Source organism: Marmota marmota, unplaced genomic scaffold (assembly GCF_001458135.2).
Source record: "Marmota marmota marmota unplaced genomic scaffold, marMar, whole genome shotgun sequence".
Classification (NCBI taxonomy): domain Eukaryota; kingdom Metazoa; phylum Chordata; class Mammalia; order Rodentia; family Sciuridae; genus Marmota; species Marmota marmota.
In genome coordinates, this window is record NW_025999961.1 from 14767897 (window position 1) to 14788458 (window position 20562).

General features: G+C 32.4%; 1 protein-coding gene across 4 annotated transcripts in view; it reads left to right on the forward strand.

The window, feature by feature from the left end:
- Cdh12 (cadherin 12) overlaps nucleotides 1-20562 on the forward strand; it is a 939940-nt gene that overhangs the window by 820827 nt on the left and 98551 nt on the right. Inside the window, exons 1-2 of one of the 4 annotated variants that reach the window (XM_048802959.1) lie at nucleotides 9727-9732; nucleotides 16466-16468. The exons of the other annotated variants lie outside the window; for them this stretch is intronic. The gene's annotated coding sequence lies outside the window, so the exon portion shown is untranslated. Of the gene's footprint in view, nucleotides 1-9726; nucleotides 9733-16465; nucleotides 16469-20562 lie in introns of those variants that run through there. 4 annotated transcript variants of the gene reach the window in all.

Sequence of the window (20562 nt, forward strand, 5' to 3'; positions counted from 1 at the left end):
CTTTGTTTCATTCCAGGAAGAATCATACACACCAAGACAGCTCAGTACTGTGATTGACAGCCACATCACTCTGAGCCTTGCCAATATCTTTACTATACCCAGCTGTTTATTAACCATTGATTTTCTATTATTAAACACATCTGTGGCATTGCTAAGATTATCAATGTTGTCATTTAAAAGTGGTATGCACACGGGGTTGGGGTTATAGCTCAGCAGTACAGCACTTGCCTCACAAACATGAGGCACTAGGTTCGATCCTCAACACCACATAAAAATAAATAAAATAAATCAAGTAAAGACATTGTGTCCATCTTTAAAAAAAATCTTTTTAAAAAAGTGGTATTCATTTTTATTCCTTAACTGAATTAATCTTTGGGATCATTCTTATTTATTGAAATAAATTATGAGAAATTAACGATGATTTTAATTTTCTAAAGTCAAAGAAATTGTACTGTGTATGTGTTATATCAATTTGACATAACTTTCATGGACTTTTAAATTTGTCAGTTCAGATTTAGAAAAAATTCAATAGAACTCATATTAGTAGCCATCGATTTAAAAAGAAATAGAAATCTTTCCTAGTTTCCACAACCCCTCTCTGTCTTCAGTTCCTTCCTTCCTACCTCTCTTCCTTCCTTTCTTAAAAGTTCTGATTTAACCCAGCCACACATCCATCCCCTTGTTTCCAAATAATTAATGAGGTACATTTAGTAAGGAGAATTAAGTAAAAATAGAAACTGTAACCATGGAATATTGATTTGCTTGTACTGACTCACAGAGATAAATTCAGCTGCTTTGGCCACATCCACACAGAGATGACTTAATCCAGAAATTGACTTTTGATCCTTCTTTAGTCTGCTGATGGGTTTTGTAAAGTAGTATTCCCTATGAAAAGAAACCATAGAGAATGAGATAAAATTTGTTAATTGTGACTGTGCTTGCATAATTTTCCAAGTCACTCAAGGGCCCCCGTGTTTTCTGCTATAAGAATGATGAAGAAATGAAGATTTTCTTTAAAGTTTGGCAGAGAAAAGAATTTGGGCTGAAGCGCAAAGGGACTCAGTTTCTTATACCTGGTGGTACAGTATAGGCTATGCAATATGTAATCAATTAACATTCTATGGCTGTTTTCCTCACATATAAAATGAAGATTAAAAAGCAATTCATTTTTTGTGGAGGGGGTATCCAGGATTGAATTAAAGGGCACTCGACTACTGAGCCATATCCTTAGTCCTATTTTTTGTATATTATTTAGAGACAGGGTCTCACTGAGTTGTTTAGTGCCTTGCTTTTGTTGAGGCTAGCTTTGAACTCATGATCCTCTTGCCTCAGCCTCCTGAGAGGCTGGAAATACAGGCATGAGCCACAACACTGGGCTAGCAATTGAATTTTAAGTAATGTGTGACTCAAACATTATGAGCTTAAGAAGAAATCAAAGTTAATATTCCTTTGCTGATTTTTTCCAAAATCAGTCTAGGTCTAAATGTTTCACATTAGTAAATTTACTTTGTTCTGTATGAAGAAAATGATTGGAATGTATTATCAAATATCTAAGGACATAGTTTCCTGAACTCTAAACTTCTCAATTCTTCTTTATCTCAAATGTTATGCTGATGCAAAAGTGATGAAAATCTTTTGTTTAATAAATAAATATAAATTGCAATTTTGATACATAAAAACAGGATATGACTGATTGTTCTTTTCTTTTGAGAAGGAAATCTATAAATACTGACCCATCATGATTGGGTGATGGGGTACTTAACATCATCATTTATTGGAATTCTGACAATACTTTATATTCTGTCAAATTATAATGGTGTTTGGATAATTTGGTTAACATTGAAAACAGTGTTCAAATGGAAAAAAGCAACAATTTTGTCTCTAAACTTGTTTTCTTACTTTGATATTTCTTTAGATTTTCATTTTTTACTTTTTGTTTTTACTATAGGTAAAACCATTTACATTTACTATTATAAAATATATTTGACACTATTCTGGTGTTTTTAGTGCAGTTTTATAAAATCAGCTTTATTGAAGAACTCTGCTTTCAAATACATGCAGAATCACAAACATTCTTGTATTTTATGTACATTTTTGCTATAAAACCTACAGATGGAAAACCACTCTGTTTCTAAAAGTATGTTTTAAGGAGAGTGGGGTGTATCCATGTTTAGTAATATGCAAATACAATTAAATATGACACACATAATAATTTTCATTCTCCTCCATTGAGTTTGAGGCCTTGTAGATGGAAAAATATTAAAATCACATGAGAAATACACTAAGTGAAATCATTTCTTAGCCAAATAACTAGCCAAGTAAGGCCTCAGTTCTATTTCTTCTTGATTTCTATTAAATATTATAACAAACAACTGATTTAATGCTTCTTGGGTTAAAAAAAGAGAGAGAGAAATTCAAAACTTAATCCACAAATTCTTGTGAATTATTCAGTCCTTGAAGCAGCCATTCATCAAAAGTTTGTGATGCTGTACTTGGTAGTGGGGAAGAGGAGATGAGTGGGGGAAATGAATGCCAGTAAAGTAAAGTAGATATTTAAGTCCTGAAAACAAATGAATTACAAATTACAGCACATCTCCCCCACACATATACACACATGTGTATGTGTGTTTACTATATTTTACAAGGGGAAAAATCAAGATCTTTTTTTGGATTTGATTCATTTATTTGTCAGTCATTTAAACTTCCTGCCCCTATTTCATGATACAAATAATGAAGCTTTGAGATTTTTATTTTCTTGGTCATATAGCTGTAAGAGAAAGTTTCTGACACTATAACTGATGTTTTAACAGATTATGTAGGCAAATCAGACAATGCCAGTGTGTGGTAATTTACAGACTAAGGAAAGAGCTGAGTACGGCCTCTGGTGCTAACACTGGGAGAGATTTAGGCAAAGGCAGCCATTCTTTATCATCTGTACTAAGAAATTTCCAAAGGCAACAGAGAACAAAGCAGGAGAAAAAAAATTAACCAGTCTTTTCAAGACAACTAGAATAGAATATGCCTTTCAGATTTCTCAGCATTGAAGATACCGAAGGCATAGGAATTCTGTGTTATCAAGGTCTCACACATGTGAGTACATAGACTGGAGAGAGGCTTCCTTCAGTGAAATATTTTGTTTCACACTCTTTCTGTATAAGCAACTTCCGGAGTCTGGCTTCAAAATGTTTAATTGGCTATTTTTTTAATAGTAGACAAAGGCTGAAAAGGCAATGCCAGCTTCTTTCTTTATAGGTACAGGCAAGTAGAGCTTTGCAAAAGCTGTGGGGTTGTGACAGGCAGGGAACTTGTTCACAGACCAGGGGGCCTCCTAACCTGAGTTGCAATGTACCCCTGCAGTGAGCCAGAAACCAAGTCTCCTTTCTTCCCACGTTGTTTTGCTAAATTGTGATAATAATTAAAGGAAAAATAGCCCTTACACATTGTGTAGTTCAGAAATTAAGTCAGTAAATAGTTTTAATGAGCCAATTTTATTTTTTTTAAAAATGCTTGAGACATTTTTCTCTATCTTTTATTGAAAATCTGTTTCTGAGATAAAAATACAAAAATATCATGTACACGAGGCATGCCGATTTTATATTGTAAAGTATATCTAAGATACAATAATTTTTCTCTCATAAATATATAATAAGATATACTTTTCTATTTTAAATTCTTAGTTTTTGCTTAAAAGTAAATTAATTCTCTAATATGCATTCATTTGTATGTGTAAGAATGTACACTATGCCCTTATAATGGTTAAACCATGTAATAAACCAGTCAACCATTAAAAGATTGGTTTAAAAAATAGTCTAATAATTTATTTCATGAAACACCTTGTATTTTAACAAAAATAGATCAACAACAATATTTTAAGAAACTTAATGGTTATCATTATATATTTTCAAATTTGTTAAAAAGTAGATTATAATATATTATGAATAATATGATAAAAATTTATTTTCTCTATGCAGAAAGTACAATAAAAACCTAAAATATATTAAAAAAAAATTTACTAGATATCAGGATTATGAAAGAACTGAACTTTGAATGAACGTATGTTACTTCTATATTTAGAGAAAAACATTTTAAATAAATTATTAAAATCACAAGCTAGGGCCTTCTGTTCCCCAGTAATGTTAATGACATATATTATCTATAAGTTATTATGTGAGGTTTTTGGAATTGATTAATAATTACCTTTAATTCTTAAAACCAAGAAGCCTCTAAGTTTCTTACGAAGAAATTAAACTTTTAATAATTCAATTGTGTATTAAACAAAACTATAGGAAAGAAATGAAAGTCTGGCAAGTATTTCTCCACCCTTTCTTACACTTGGCACACTGTGTGGTCCACATCACTATATGAGTTAACATTTTGCGGGGACGGGTACCAGGGATTGAACTCTGGGGCACTCAACCATTAAGCCACATCCCCAGTCCTATTTTGTGTTTTATTTAGCAACATGGTCTCACGGAGTTGCTTAACACCTCGCTTTTGCTGAGACTGACTTTGAACTCAAGATCCTCCTGCCTTAGCCTTCCACGATGCTGGGATTACAGGCATTGTACCACCATGCCCAGTTGAGTTAACTTTTTGTTGCAAAATATTCCAAACAAATATTTTGCCTGCAAGATATTTCCCGAGACCTATCTACAGTGGTCTTCTCAGGCCCTCATTAATGTACATATTTGTATCTTATACTTTCATGTGATTTGTTTTATCATGTTCTCAAATAATTGTCTCATTAGTACAAAAAAAAAAAAAAAAAAACAAGATGAAAGAAAATCTGGGGCTAAGAGGAAAAATAACTTGTACCATTCCTGCTTAGGGCATCTACTCTCACCACTGCTCATAAGTAATTTTATTCTTAAAGATTATGTCCCCCCAAATAGCAAATTATGTAAAATAGTTCATAACAGCTCTATATTAACATAAAAGTGTAGTCCTATTACAACCTAGTACTGATTTGTCTGCCACCCAAGATTGAGTTTCTAGACGCAAGAAATGACTTTTATCAGTTTCCATAAGACCACGGAGGGCTGGCCAATAAAGTTCATAGTGAGAAATCACGTTATACAAGGCAGAGCTGAAGAAGGTGAATATATTCATTCGGAACAAGGAGAGATAAAGAGTAACATGATAGCCAAATTCCAATTTCAGAAGTTTATCATTGTAAGTTATAGAAGCACAGTGTCTCCATGGGGCAAGTGAGCAAAACAGTCACTGGAGGACATATTTTAACTGTGTAAGAAGGATTTTACATTTCACATTTCATATCTCATGCAGCTGTTAATGTTCAAAAAGGAGTAAAATAAACTTAGTATTTACCTACTTTCTCAAAATATTGTATTTGTTACAGTTTTTGTATTTTAGTTATTATTATATATTTATATGTTTGTCCATCTGTAACAACCAAATCACATCAATCTTAAAAAGTAGGTGTCTAAATCCAAAATACCGCAAAAAGTAAAAGAATGGGCAAATTAAGAATATTCTAACAGTTATCACCAGAGAAATGTTTTTAAATGAGGATAAAGATGAAGACAATGAGAACATAAGTGGAACATCTTCTCAAATATTGTCTAGTTGAGAAATAATAAACACGAACTTTTAAATAAGTTGTAGTTGTTTATAAGTAGGAAAATCCTAAGTTTTCCTGCTTCTTTTCATATCACATTTTATCACGTAAATATATTCAACAGTGACTCGGTCCTGTGACAACCCATGTTGATAATAAGACAATTTGTGTAGGACACTGGAGGATATTGATCTGAGGCCTCTTACTCCTGCTTCTTGGAGAGAGGTAATCAGTCTCTTACCAAACATGAACCACCTTCACTGCACACCATGTTTCACAGCACACCTGTTAGAAGCCCTTGCCCTAAGTAAACAAGCTCTGACCACACACGCCTATCTTACAAAAAGATGCTACTGTTCATCTTAAAAGTTGAGCCAAAGAGCAAAGATCATCACACATTTGAGGAAAACTGTAACGTAAAAACAGATAAAAAATGATTTTAAACCAAAAACATTAGGAACAGCATACTCAAAAGAACAGTGAAACCACTTCTACCAATATTATAGAAATTCAAGTGACAATGGAAAATAAAATGAACTAAAAAATGTGAAAAAATGAAATAATCATACAATAAGTTCTTATACCTAATATTTGAAGTTATCTTTAAGCAAAGAAGAGGCATTAAAAAAAAATAGAACAAAGTGTGTAAGAGATTCTTCTTTTTTAATGTTGGGGGTGGGGGAGCAAGAGAAATTATAAGCAAGAGAATATGAGAATAAGAATTCCAGGGAAAAAAAGTCAGGAAGAACAAAGTTAATAATAATTTTATGAATCTGATTATATGAGGTAGAGACTTAAAATTTCACTAAAAAGTATGCAGGATAAAGAATTAAAAAAACCCAAAACTATTCTTCATTTTAGTTATCAGAATGTAAAGTTGGACAAACCTTTCCAAAATTTCAGAGAGGAAAAATAAATGTTAAAGAAATACAAATCAGCCTAGTGGGTGGTACACACCTGTAATCCCAGCAACTTGGTAGGCTGAGGCAGGGGAATTGCAAGTATGAAGCCAGCCTGGACCCTGTCTCGATATTTACTATAAACAAAGAACCAAAGTGACATTACAGTTTGCAGGAACATGACAACAAGGATGCTAGGAATTCATGGAGCAATGCATTTTATGTTGCAAGAAACATGATTTTGAACCAAGAATGCTAAATGTGGCCAGATGGTCAATGTACTCCAAAAATGATCTAGTTAAGTAAATAAAAACACATATACCTTCCAAGTAATTTTTTGAACACATTAGTGTCTCTTTCAAAATTAAGGAACCGAGTCAAGAAAGAATTAAACATGACATACTGAGAATAGAGAAAGTTATCCAGTAAAACTGTAAGGAAAAAAAGATGGATGTACTATCCAGGACTATTTAGGAAAATAGATTCAATAACATACTAATATAAAGGAGTATTTGAAAAACACTGATGATATTATAAATATAAATATGGAATAAAATAAATATAATTGAAACTATGAAAAACACTAAATGTATAAAAAGAAAATAAATGGGGAAAGGATAATTGCTTTAAGCCCATTGGAAGATATATTTTGGTAAAGACATTAAATTAAAAAAGACTTGCATGGAAATGCAACTCAAATCAAAGAGAGTTAAATTTAAAATTATATTACATATTTAAATATTTATAAAATTATGTCAGTCATGGGTTCAAATTTGCTACCCACAAATTGTGTTTGACCACATATTACAAATTTGCATGGATTTTTTATATAATAGGTGAATTTTTATGGAGCTAAAGGTGGTGCTGCCAACTACCTACTTCAATTGGCAAATACCCATTTTATGTAAAGGAAGAAGTTGTGTCACACTGTAACCTATAACAGTGGCTCAGCACCTAGACTGTCCAATCATAAATGACTTTTATAATTTTAGGATTTTGGTAAAGTTGAGAAAATCTTAGTTTTCTCACCAGTAAAATATGCATGAAATGATAATTTTTATAGTATCATTGTGAGAACTTAACTTGTTTAAACAAGGGAAGTTGTTATAATAGAGTCTAATATAATTAAGTTATTACCTCATAAAGGAGTTGCAAAAATTAACTGAATGTATTTTAAATGACAATTTTAAAAACTGCCTAATATAGTACTTTAAATTTGTCAACTATTAAATGTGGTAGTTGTACTATAAATGGAATACATAGACACCTGCACAATAATGAGAATAATACAACCAATCTATATTGGTTCAAATCTTTTTTTCTGATTAAAAATTCCTCTTGAAATACTAGCAAAATAATAAGGATTCATACGAAAGTGCTTCATATCACTTTCTGTGTTTGCCTGTGTGAGAGTGTGTCAATAAAGCAAATTACATATAAGTCACAAACAACTCGAACAATTTGACATAAAAATAAATTTTGACAAAATTATTTCAATTAATGGGAGAATCAGCACAATGAAGCAGTGCTTAATTTGTTATAGCATGAACAAAAAATCTATAGATAATATCTGTCTCATGCTAAAAATGAAGCAAAGAATCCTGGACATTGTTTTATTAATTAACTATTGGAAATATTGTTTGATCTAACTTTACAAATATTGCTTTGGAATTTATTTTGGTTTGGTAAGACATCTATTATTTATCTTGAAATCCCAAATCAATAAATCATGAAGTACACAAATGCATTGGAAATTAGCACTTTGATAAATTATCAATTCCTCTGCTATGTTGCTCAATGTCAAATATGGGTTATAGTGGAGCTAGTTTTTTAAATGATAAGACTATAAAATAAAAATCTAAGTCTTAATAGATATTACTTATATTTAGTGTTAAGCATACAAAACTGATTTTGAAGTTGTGTACTGAATATTCAGTTAATTTTTATAGTATCCTATAAATATATATGTATTTTTTAAATTTTTTTTAAAAAATGTATTTTTTTTAATTTTTATAGAAATCCTATAATATATATGTATTTTTTAAAAATATCATTTAATATCAAAAAAGCAAAACCATTTATGGAAAACTAAATTTCACTGAAATAGACTATTTGGTTACTTATAAAACAAAATACAATGAATAATGCATTTCTAAATAGCTGAATTCCTGATTTAAAACAAAAATGCAAATAAAATCAAACAAACTTTTGTACCAAGCTGTACAAATAAAAGCAAATTTGATACTTAACCCAGAGTTCCTTTCACCCTATAGTTCATCATTATGGTGCCTATGAGCAAAGGCTTTGGTTTCAGCTGAATGAGTTTCCCCCCCATTGCATTTGTTAAAAGTCCTGACTTTAGATGACCTGCATTATCATGTGGTATTGTATAGAGATATAGGGTGTCCACCCAAAACTCATTTGTTGGACAATTCAAGAAGGTTTAGAGATGAAATGATTGGGTTATGAGAGCCTAAATTCAATCAGTGAGTTAATCTACTGATAGGGATTAAATGGGTGTAACTGTGTTGGTAGGGTGTGGCTGGAGGAGGTGAGTCACTGGAGGCATGCCTTTGGGGTATATATTTTGTCTTTGTTGAACAGAGCTCTCTCTCTGCTTCTTGGTGTGATATCTTTAGCCACTTTCCTCCACCATAATCTTAGCCCATGATATTCTGCCTTACCTTGAGCCCCAAGGAATGGAGGAGGCTGTCTATGGATTGAGATCTTTATAACTATAAACTCCCAAATAAACTTTTCCTCCTCTAAATTGTTCTTGTCAGATTATTTGGTCACAGCAATGAAAAATCTGACTAAAACTTCATGTAAGTGTTTACATTTATAAAAAACAGTGTGAGTCATAGAGGTAGGATAGGTTTAACTTTCAATGCAATATACACATCAAATATTTCATACTGTTTTCATATATTGTAGTATCTCAAAATATATTAATTGCTGTGCTTCTATGATTTTAGGGAAGAAGAGGGGCTGCAGATGAGAATTACTTTCTGAATTCCCCAAAACTCATATAAAATGGTCTTAAGTTCTTCAAACATTGTTTTTAACAGCAGAGTTTTTGGTTGCTCTTATGGTGGTGCTTCTTGTTTTTGCTTTTGCTTGTTTTTTGTCTTATTTTCAGTTAGCTGCTTGAAACTCTGGTCACTTAACGCATGACTTAAAATTAAAAAAAAAATGAGAAAAAAATTTAAAAAGAAATAAAAAACACACCAGAGAACATCTAAAAAATGTCCCCTGGTATTAAATATGTATCTTCAGTGTCAGTTACTGGAAGAGCAAATGGAAGTTCTGTGGTTTCAGAATTTTGAAATTTGGGAAGTCTTGTGTTTGCATTTAAATGCAAAAATCCCACCTTTTACCACTAAAAAAAAAAAAGAAAAAAGAAAGGAAAAGAAAAAAAGAAGTCCTGAGCCTATAAAGTTACCTTTCTGAAGAAGAAAATGCTAATGGATGGGGACCACAAGGACTTAGCTATCTATTACTTCTAGTTCATAGGGTATGAACTTCTGGATATGTCAGATTAAAGAAGAAAAACTAAAGGAGCAGTACATGTAAAGTATTCCATGCTAACATGATCCTCCAATAAACAAGTGCCAGCCTAGTGCAGGGACATTGAAGAGGAAAAGGAAGCCACACTCCAGGTACAACCCCCGTAAGGAAAAGAGCACTCTCTACAAAAGAGGTCATAAAGGAAATCATGGTAGCAGTGGGGGTGGATGAGTAAGATGGTTTGAAGGAAATATAAATTTGTTTGAGTAAGAGGTCCTCCTTGGGTAAGATTTATGGAATAGGCCAAACTGCTTTCTGGAACTTCAAAGCCGCATATACTGCTAGCCAAAATCTCAGAGTCATGGCAGCCTTTGCCTGAATGTGGCCCCAGGTCAATGCTCAGGAAAGGGGAGGACAACTTGAGCCCAACCTCAGGCCTAGCACACATTCAGGACTCTGAATTGCCTGATGGACTTCTAGCTAGCTGCTAAATTTATTGAAATTTATCTTCTCACAGTTTTCTTTTTTATTTGTATTATTATTTTAAATAGCACTCATTAATAATTTTCAATTCTACTAGGCAAAATTGCCCCTCACCAAATTTTTAATCTACCTTTTAAAACAAATATGAATCAAATTCACTGCTTTAATATTCTTAGTCCTCACATCCTCCTAGAGCATCAGCTACTGCTGCTCTGGATTTTTATTAGTTGTTTTTGTTTTCTTTTTCTTCTGCCTCCACAGCTGGGTCATAAAATACATTCCTAGGTAAACTCAGCTAGCTATAACTCATTCTCCCTTGGACTTTTAATCCCCTTTTTTGTCTTTTAATCTCTACTATATTTTATCATTGGTTTACAACCTGAAAGCTTTTCTAAAAATACTATACGTGAAAATTTCCATGTAATAACATAATCACTAAGATATTAAAAAAAAATAATACTTCAGTATAGAGGTAGAAGCTTCAAGATAAATACTGAAGTCCTAAACTAGTTAAGACTCATCACATTTATTTGGAAATAAATGGCATACTTTGTTCTACTTTTGTCATAAAAAATGTCATAAAAAGAAGTCTACAGCACAAAAAAACAAAAACAAAAACAAAAGAAACCACTTTTTTCTTTTGTAAGTAACAGGAATGCCTCCAGCTATCTGAATCAATTGTGTAAGTTCTTGGTTAAATTCAAAGTTCCATGTAGTCTGCATGGAAATTATAGTTTAATGATATAATGTTTCTTCCTTTTCATATGTGTGCTACTCTGAAATTTTCAAAGTGGTCAATAAAACATTATTCTATAAATGATAAATTAGTAATAAACATAGTTATAAACACAAATATTTATTTATTTTTAGTGAGCTTTGAAACTGATACCTAACTTTTAAAGTTGTTTTATAATATTAAAATAAAAATCATCATGAGAATGATTGCTATATTGTGGCTGTAAAGCAAATCACACGTTCCAATCTTCATACTATAATGTGAAATGATAACTTGATCATATGTGAAGATTGGGCCATTCAACAGTGTTTGATTTCAGGAACTATAAATACAATCTGTCTCTGTCAGTATTCATAATATTTATCTGCATAAAAGAATCTATTCCAAAATTTCCTGTTTTATAGAAGAATAAATTGATGTCAGGTTAATGAATTGGGAGAATTTGGATCAGAAGGCACATGAACTAAGGCAGACACTTTTGTTTTTTATTTTGAGACAGGATCTCTCTAAGTTGCAGAAGGTCTTGAAAAGTTGCCCAGGCTGGCCTCAAACTTGCTATTCTCCTATCTCAGACTCCAGAGTTACTGGTATCACACATTTGCAACATGGGGCCCAGCACTCAAGGGAATGCAAAACAATTTTGCAAGTGTGGCAAAGTCATATGTATCATCATGCCTTTGATTCTATGTGATAATCAGTATTAATGTCACCTAGTTCCAGGTCATGTGAACTACAATAACAATCTCTAAATGTTATTCAAACAAATTCTCTGCATATGATGTCAGTTTAATTTTTTCTCTTAGGAAAGTATATTCTCTTTGTGGGGAATAAAAGTAGAATTTTGCACTCTTCTATAAATTTAGCAAGGCTTAAAGTGTCAGGATTGCCAATACGCTAGTAACCAATTTTTTTTTTTTTGGTACTATTTTGCCATTGCCCTTAAGAGTTCTCAAGACACTTTTGATTTGAAGCTGCTCCTTTGATTTCTGCAACAGACAGCAAAACAGTGCTGCTGTCACAATTATTGACAGGGTGGAACATTGAGCTTTTAGGCTAAGTCAAGGAATCTAAGGCTTCATTGAAAACTTCTAACATCAATTGATTGAAACTACTATTTAGCCAGACACATTTGTTCCTTTAATAACTTACACAAGAGACACATATTAGTACATATTATAAACCAAGATCTATAGTATTTCTGAGATTCCAAAAGAAAGTAAAGCTGAATCAGTCTGTAGGTGACTGGTGGAAGACACAGTAGGGGAAGGATAGAAAGGAACCAAGACATTCTGAACACACAGGAAGTGAGTTTCTGTAAGAGGAGCTACTGAGCCAGTCTTTGAAGTAGGCAAAGAGGATATTTCTAACATCAACAACAGCATGAATCAATAGCAGCATATGGAGCAGCACTATCTCTTAGGAAACTGCTATTTTACAGAGGCAGCATAAAGAAGAGTCCTTAGTGAGAGATGAACCTGGAGGTGTTGGGAGAGGCAGTTCACAAGAACATCTGAGATCCTGCTGAGGACAAAGTCAAATTTACATTTTTACATAAAAGACAAGTGTGATTGAATTACACAGAATTGATGCTAGGTACTAAACAAGCAGCTTTGGGGTTATTAAAAACTGCAATACTATGATCTAGATGAGAAACTAATGTTTTAATAAAAAATAATATCAGTTGGAGGGACATATTTTATCAATGATTCACTAATAATAGACTGGAATGAATTTGAACAATAAGTTCTAAAAAAAAAGCCATTCTAGAATGCAATCAAGACTTATCTTGGTCTAGTTACTGGCAAACTATGGATGTTGACCAAGGTCTAGCACCTAGCAGCTAACAGGAATGAGATTGAGAAGTAGAACATACAGCTTTAGAGTAAAAGTCTGCAGTACAGAAACCTTTCCAGGTAGGGAGCTGAATGTGATTCTATATAGAAGATTAACTGATGATCAGAGAAGCTCTTCCCCTTCCCTTAATATTAAATTTTCATCTGAATTTTATTTTCTATGTATTAGACAAAGTGACTTTGGGACGTATTTTTAAAATATAATAAAATACCAAAAAAAAGTAGACTATAATAAAATTGGCCCACTATATATACTTGAATTCAGAAGTACTCTAATTAAATGGAAATGTGATCTTATGAAAGTTATTATAATGATAATGTAATTTCAGTGCATGTGTAGTACTAGAGATTAAATCTAAGACCTCACACATGCCAAGCAAGTGCTCTGCCACTGAGCTACATTCCTTTATTTTTATTTATTTATTTTTAATTTTGGGACAATGTCTCAGTAAAGTACAGCTGAATTCCAACTTGCAGTCCTCCAGCCTGTTTCCTGAATCGCTGTGATTGCAGGCATTTGCCATCATATCCAGTGAAAATACAATAAAATACGAGAGAGAGAGAGAGAGAGAGAGAGAGAGAGAGAGAGAAAGCAGTCCCTAAACTGTCCATACACTAGCACTATTTCTATCACCCACTCTTCCATGGATGCAAAAGTAGAATTCTGTGGAATCAATAGGCTCAAGTTTAAACTACATAATTTTTTTTAAAAATTTTTAACAATGATTATTTCTGGATTGTATATGTGACCCATTTCAAGCCAACAAAACTCAAAGAGATAAGTGCTGGGACTTTCTAGAAGGTGATGAAAAAAAAAATTTCTGTGGTATTTATTTTATTTTACATATATTTAAATAGCATATACTACATACACTTTACTAGATAATAAAATTCATGGTTTTTCAATTTTATGTATTTTTCTTTTCAAATGTTAGCTGAATAAGTGTCAGAATGTATATCATTCCATACATCCTATTATGTGTCTAGAACATTTACAATGTTCTAATACAATGTACATAAGGCAAAAGTAAAAAAAACAAAAAAAAAAATATGATGCACCTCATGATAAATCTAATCTTTGCACAAGCATTTGAGATGCTTTTTACTTCATAGTGGTGAGGATGCAAATGGATTTAGGCAGTCTCAAAATGATAAAAAGCAAAGGATGTATTTGATGAATAGAATATTCCTATACATTGGGAATATTTTAAAGAAAAAATTCTATAGAAACTGTATGTTAGATTTAATACACTTAAAGTGTCTATGTATTTCTAGCAAGTTTGTGTACTTATTTACTAAGTACCCAAAATGCAAGTAATATAGTATGCAGAATATAAAATTTTCATGCTAAAAGTGGCTTTGGCAGAATATATGTTTATGCAATATGCTTTCTTGTATGTTGAAAGTGATATCTGTAGATACAATAGAATATATGTTGATTGAAAGGATAAATTCATGCACCAACAAATTAATGACTACTTCAGTTGAAGTTGTGAATTAATATGACTGCAATCTACCATTGTCTTGCTACAGTCATCTGTGGTAGTATCAAAGAGAGTGATATTAGCATTGACCTTCAATTTCTGTGTTATGAAATGCAGACAGTAGAGATACTATAATTACTTTCAGACACTGATGATATCACTCTTAACTTAATCAAATAAATAAAGCATAATTATCACAAGACATATGCAAGCAGAAGCAAGGCCTATGTGGTTCCATTGTGAAAGAAAGTTGACTAGTCTTTTCTATGTTCCAGAACCCATATACACTGTGATAGAAATTATGAAGAAGAGACAATAAAGACAAATTAATCTCACCAGGGACAAAGCATAATATTTTAAAGTATGTATGTAATGTACATGTGCACACATATATGTTAACATATATGCATAAAAAGTTCTAATTAGCACAACCTAATTTCATGAACCCTGACATGGTGGCTCACACATAATTCTAGCAATCTGAGAGACTGGGGCAGAAGGATCACAAGTTTGAAGCCAATCTTGGCAACTTATCAAGACTCTGCATCAAACTTTAAAAAGGGAGGGGGGTTGGGGTGTATTTCAGTGATAAAGTATCCCTTGATTAAACCCCTAGTAATGCTAAAGGGAAAAACAAACAAACAAAAAAAAAAAGTTTTCCACAAAAATCATGAACCAAGATAATATAAAAAACAAAAGCTAAAAAAATAAATAAAAATAAGCTAGAAAATATATGACCAATTTGCCAATTAATATATAACATAATGTGTAAAGGACAGATGGTTAAGAATACGATACCAATTTATATTTGTGTGTGTGTGTATCTAATGCATACACAAGATGGAAATAACAATAAACATAAGGTGATGGACTACCAAAGTGCACTCAAAACACAACTGCATATGAGAACTGATAAGAACGCTAGAAATCATACATTGGTCAAAATGTAAATTAGTATAGTCCTTTGTAGAACAACTTGACAATGGATATTGACATGTTTGAATTCAAATGCCTTTAGACTGAGCTGTGCCAATGGATAAGAATTTTCCAATTGCAGAATTATTTGTGTTAGAGACAATAAACAGAAACTTCTAAAATGAGTACTAAGTAAATATTAGTTAAAAATCAGAAGAATTTTTTTGTGCTTTTGTAGGATGTCTACTCAAGATTTGAGTGAGCAAAGTAATGTTTGAGAATGTGTGCATAATTCTATATTTTATATAAAAGAAAGCTGAAACAGGGATAATTGGGTAATTAGAGGGTACAATGAATTATAATGAGACAAAGACAATGACGTGTTGGAGAAGTAGGATAGGCCTAACAATGGCTTTGGAAAGCCATACACATTCATCTTCTCTATTATCCCTTCTATGTCATTTGTCATCCCCAGTGAGTGTGGCTCAGTGCTCCCTGGATCCCTCAGCACATTTAATGTGACTTAGCCCTAGAATTTGTCTCTCCATGAAATAAACTTTCTTCAAAAATCCTCATAGAAGCAGAGAGCAGAATGGTGGTTCCCAAGAGCTGGGAAGAGGGGATTGTGGAGATCTTGGTCAAAATCTCAGGGTAAATATGTTCAGGAGATGTACTGTGCAACACAGTGACTGTAATTAATAACATTGTACAGGTGGATTTACATACAATGAAAGCATTGCAATTTGAAAATAATTTAAGTATTGAATAATACACTCAACATACGAAAATCACAGTTGAGCCTATACCTGCTTTCAACATATTAAGAACCATTATGTTAGGTTAGAGTTGGGTGAAATCAACATGAACTTATTTTATAAAAAAGTGCTGAATATTTTATTTAATTTGTTATATACCTATCTCCAAAAAAGAGCATTGGTGGTTTACCCTCATGGTCACATGGTTGTCTGTGGGAGCTGTTGCCTGCTGTTGATGCTTCTGAGAATACTAAGTGGGTATCCTATCTACTGTGTATCACTAGCTCAGGCGAAGAGCATATTTCACAATTTGAAGTATGGTTTTTACTGACTGTAAAAAATGAACGTATGTACAAATTTCATATCATTTTGAAACTAAAAAAAAAGTCTTAGGTTGCATTGTCACTAAGTCAAAAATTATCTGTATTATATACTTGAAAATAACTAATAAAATTAGCACAAATTTTAAGGTTTTTTTAACCCAGAGATTGATAAGTATGACAAGTAATGCATATAAAAAGTAACTCAATTTAGCTACTCCATTGTGTATGCAAATATTTTAAACATCATGCTGTATACAATAAGTATATAGAATTTTATTTGTTAAAGAAATGAACTAGGGCCGAGACTGTGGTTCAGCAGTAGAGCTCTCCCCTAGCATGGGCGGGACCCGTTTTCGATTCTCAGCACCACATAATAATAAAGGCATTTTATTGTGTCCATCTACAAAAAAAGATTCGATTCTCTCTCTCTCTCTCTCTCTCTCTCTCTCTCTCTCTCTCTCTCCCCTTTCTAAAAAAAAATGAAATGAAGTACAAAAACTTTACCTCATTTTATTCATTTGTCTATATAAATTATCTTTCTCAAATATTTTTTCCTGATCACTATAGAAAACATTCCTCACCTTTATTCTGAATTGTAATCCACCCCTAAATTAATATGTCCAATACCAAACTATTCATGCGTATTTCAAGACACAGCATTTCAAGAGTTCTTAAGCATAAATGAAGTCATAAGGTTGGGGCCCTAAAACTGATAGATATGGTCTCCTTATATGAAGATGAAGAGATGGCAGAGCTCTCCCAGTTCACATGAGCACAAAGGAAAGACCATGTGGACAGAATGAGAAAGTGGCCATCTGGAAGGGAAGAAGAAAGTCTTACCAGAAAAAAAAAATTCCACAGTTTGGTCTTGGACTTCTTCCCTCCAGAACTGTGAGAACATTGCTTTCTGTTGTTTAAGTCACCCCAGCCTTTAGTATTTTGTTGTTGTTGTAGTTTATCATAGTCTTATTAATGCCACATCCAAATTGGATCTCAAATGAATTCTAAATCATGATCATTTAGATGTTAGGGAACACTTACTTAGTTCAGTTTCTCTCAATTGGGTTCCCCCGATGCATTTTCTTTCTTCATTATTATATAATACAACTCCACGTTCAATTTTTCTGTTGCTCTTAGTTTTATATGTATATGTTAGGGTTGGCTTTAACTATTCACTAAAAATACACTATTAAATTTGTACTGATTAGGGCAGTGTAAAGTGAACTTGAAGTGATTTGATACTCTGCCTCAAACATTCTGCACACTATCTGCAACCATTTATAAAGTAATTTTTTCTCTGTGAACTACATTCTCTCTGCACTGCAGTTAGAATTTTATATTGTTGTACTTGAATTTGAGGCATAGGAAATAAATTTCAGGCTGTTGTCAACATGGAAGACCCCTCCATTTTCAGTGAAAATTATTGATTAGTATATTATTTCCCTATTGCACACTAAATGGCTTCGCCTCAAATCCACAACCTTTTTCTACTTCCTGGGCATTTAGTATTTAATAGTGTTAAGAACAACTGGTGTGCGAGTTTAGCACTGAAGAAGGTAGTCTTGCTTAGAAGCATAAATATTCCTTAACTTTAACTGAGAATACTTTTTAATTTTTTTTTTTATAGTTTTAGATGAACAGTATGCCCTTATTGTATTTTTTTTTGGGGGGAGGGGGGTGCTGGTGATCGAACTCAGTGCCTCACACACTCTAGGCAAGCACTCTGCCACTGAGCTACAGCCCCAGCCCTCTAACTGAGAATTCTTAACAACATGAAACATGAAACAACATGAAATTTTTGGTTTTTGTGTTAGTATAGAGAAAGGCATGGGAGAATTGACATAGCAAGCCAGGACTCACCTATCCTGAAATTGAACAGACAGCTCTTTTTAATAATGTGCTTGAAGTAGAGAAACATGTATTCTTGCTATCATGTGACTAATAGGATTGAATGAAAAATCTCTGCTACTTCTATGTATTAATGAAGTACTCCAACTCTTTTACGTGACAAACTTTATAAATGATTCACTCAAGATTTTAATATTAGATTTCAAGAAAAAATTTTCTTCAACATGTTTACTGGAAGTTCATATTAACATTAAAAACAGACACATAAAAAGGAAGACAAGATTATATTTGTATTCGTTTTTGATATTGCATGTGGTATAGGTTTGGCAAACTTTTATTAAATTTGTTACTACATATATCTATTTTGTTAAATATTTTTATTTGCTACTTATTCAACAATGTTTTAAGTTCAAATGTACCTATACAGTAGAACAATTCACACCTCACAAACTGCAATTTCATATTTAGAATTGGGGTAATATTTAAAATTGATAGGCTTTTCTATAAAACACATGTATGGTAAAGAAATAAGAAAAATATAGGTAATGAATCTGAGGGTAAAAACAACTGTTGAGGAGAGGAAAATTTATTCTTGATAAAATGTTCATATCTACATCATTGAGCAAAGTCCAGTTTTGATGACTCCTTAAGACAGGAACATAATGATTCACAGAAGCAAACATTAATCATAATGAAATTTCTTGTGTGTGTGTGTGTGTGTGTGTGTCTAATCATGGTTTCATTATGATTAGTTGTATGATTAATGCAACTATTGATGGCATGGAAATGTTGGTGCTGGTGATGGAAAATACTACTCATCACTCTTAACTACTTAGCAGTATTTTCTTCCTTTCCTTCTAGAAGTTTCTTGTCCTGGGAAAGGCTGCTATAACATGTTTTTCATTTGTTGATAGAATATACCAAAGCATATTAAGCAAAAGCATTTGATATTGAATATCTACAAAAAGTTGTCATTTAATTTATAATTTTTATTTATTTCTTTATTATTGATTTATTGTTTTGTGTTACAATACCCTCAGCTATTCTATTTTGTATTTTGAGACAAAGTCTTGCTAAGAGGCAGAGATTGGTCTTGAACTTGGAATCCTCCTGCCTCAGCTTCTTACTGAGCTGGGATTTGAAGTACACTCCACTGTGCCCAGGGAAAGTTAGCATTTCTTACTCTAATCTCTAATACTTTACTTTTTAAAAAAGTAATAGTGAAGAGTGGATTCATTTCTTTAGACTTTATAAGACTTAGTTTATTCAAAGTTCAAATTGGTACCAACTTGAGAGAAAAGGCTAAATAAATAACTGAATGGAAAGGGCCAACTGTGCTTTCCCCAAACACAGCAACTACTCTGAATGCCTCCAAGGGATAGAGTGCACGGTAAAACTTAGGATGCACACACACACACACTATATATATATATATCATCCCTGCTCAGCATATACATATATGTGTGTGTGTGTGTATGTATGCTTAGCAGAGATTTCTAATTAAAAGCAAAATATAATTTTTTACAAGTTATGTATGATATCTTTGATTTTTGTTTTTACTCATTTAAGAATAACAATGTCGAAGAAGACATTGGGAAGCGGTACTTAAAAAGTTCTTGAAGACTGATTTATGAATGTGCTTAAGTAGATAAGAGAAAAATACAGAAAAAATTCTCTCCAACTTCCCTTTAGTACTTAAATAATATTCTCAATTAAAAAAAAAAAAGGAGAAAAGCTACAGATAATTTGGACTGTCTTCAGTGTTTTTCAATGCCAATGAACCCTCAGTTTAATTTAGTCTTGAGACCAAGAGGTGTTCTGTAGCTATTTGACACTGCAATTAAATATGATTTTCAATTTTTCAAGTATTCTTTTCTAATTAATGGCTTCCTAATACGAGTATGCAGTTGCTGATTTGTAACTTGAAATTGCAAATCACTTAACCTCTAAAGTTCAGTAAGCCTCTAAACCTTTTAGCTTAGCTATTGATATTCTAATCATGAAATTAAAGCATCCACAGTAAGCAGATGAGCTAATGTAAGTGGTGTCCATGTTTTCTTTAGTGTAGAAATCAATAATACTATCTTGACAACTTTCAGTTCAATGATCTATCTACTGGAAATGGACTTAACTTTTAAAATAGATGTCTAAAATATGTGCTATTTGAAATAACAGCTCTAT